We start from the raw sequence: 2,003 nt of genomic DNA, 5'->3' as shown, positions 1-2,003 counted from the left end.
CTTTGTAACTACATGTGATAGAATCTGTAACAAGGACTAGAAAGCTTGATGTATCTAGTTTATTTTTGTCTTGAGAGATTTTGTTTATTTTATTATTTTTAGAAATTCAACTTAAAAATTACTTATTTTTCAGGATTACTGTTGACCAATGGCTTCACTAGAAGAGAAAGCAAACTGTGTTCTTTGGTTGGCTGAACTAATATCCACCACCGCTGTCCAAAGAAGGTTTAGACTCCACTGGATTTCTTTTTATGGGGACATGTGAAAACTAAAGTTTATTCAACCAAACCTCAATCTAAAGAAGTCTTGCAAGCTAGGATAACTGATGTGATTGCTAGCATTACTGAAAATCAGCTTGAAAATGTTTTCCATGAACTACAGAATCGTATTACCCTTTGTATTAGTATTAGTAATGATGGTGGACATGTTGAAAATTAACAAAAACAATAAAAAAATTAAGCATTTCTTCTTTCTTTTGCTTTTTACAGATTCTTTCTATTATATATTTTTACAAAGTTACAACTATTTTAAATTGCACACAGACTTTATGGACACCCTGTATTATAATTGTATATGATCACAAAACCAGATGGTGGCAAACTCAGGACCAGAACCCAAGTTTATTGATGCGCAATCAGTGCAATTTCAACTAAATGTTTTTATCAATTAATATTGTCCTCACATGTAATTCCCCCCACACACAATTTCCAGAAGAATATAAGGAAATTTTGTTTTATTTTTTCCTAAAAATAGGGGAAACTGACAAAACAATTTCTGAAAACTGAGAAAGAAATCACTACTGGGTGACTCAAAGAGCAATTGTTTTAATAAAGAAAGTCTTGTGTTTAAGGATCAATTTTTTTTGCATTCAGTTAAAACAAAAGAAATAAATTATCATTTGTACAGCTTAAAAGAAATTAAACAGTTTTCATTTCTCTCAGAATACCTAAACTACTTTACAAATCAGTCAAGTAGAAGCCTCAAACTCGGCATTTTATAAATACTATCTAGCGTACCTAATTTATTAGGAAGTGTGCATACTTATTAATGAAGGAGAAAAGTGATGTTTTTCTTCTTTGCTCCTCAACCCCAAACCTACTAGCAAAATATATTTCAGGACAAAATAAACATACTTCAATAGATATCAAGCACAAGTATGGCAGGTAGATTTATTTTACAAACTCTATTTACAAAAAGTTCAGCATAGAAAATGAAGAACAGAAAAAAATCATGATACATATACATTTACTATAACAAGCTTATGCAATGTTTAAGAAGCAAAAGATTCCCTAAAAATTTATACTTGCAGCATTTCAGTAAATAAACGCCTAAGGGCAAAAAAACAAAACTGTGAACATAACATGACATGAACAATTTTACAAGTATCAAAGTGCAACCATTTAGTGAGTCAACCTACAGATGTTTGAATAAAGAAACCATAATCTTACAATCTTTAAAGATAATCAGATTATTGAAAATTTAAAGCCAGCTGAGATTGCTACAACTTGAAGAAAAGGCACAAGGCTACCTACCTGAACTAATCAAGTAAATTAGGAAGGATATTCATGATACTGGCACAGCAGCGTTCATAAACTGGAAGAAGAGTTCTGATTCCTTTGCACCTTGCTGAATAAATAGCTTTTCAATATTATACTACAGTCTAATGTTTCATTTACATACTAAAATGGTTTCTTTCATGGCAACACTCAAGGCCTTCTATTAAGAGAGATATTAGGTCACCTAGTATTTGTTCTCAAGATACAACTGCATATGAAAGTAAAACCTACGTACATTCATTTAGTTGACTGATGAGGAAATCTATAAGAGGTCACATAGGTAGGCATGTGAGTTTTTCACAGTTACATATTAATATATCTCAGTGCATACATTTTATTTAATTGCTTTAAAAAGTGGTCCTGCCACTAGTCAACACATTATGAGGCACATGAATTTTCCTTCAAGTTTGGCTCATTCTTAATTAGAGAAATAAATCTTTTAACAAT

Source organism: Trichosurus vulpecula, chromosome 7, assembly GCF_011100635.1.
Source record: "Trichosurus vulpecula isolate mTriVul1 chromosome 7, mTriVul1.pri, whole genome shotgun sequence".
NCBI lineage: Eukaryota > Metazoa > Chordata > Mammalia > Diprotodontia > Phalangeridae > Trichosurus > Trichosurus vulpecula.
Note: the sequence above shows the minus strand (reverse complement) of the source record.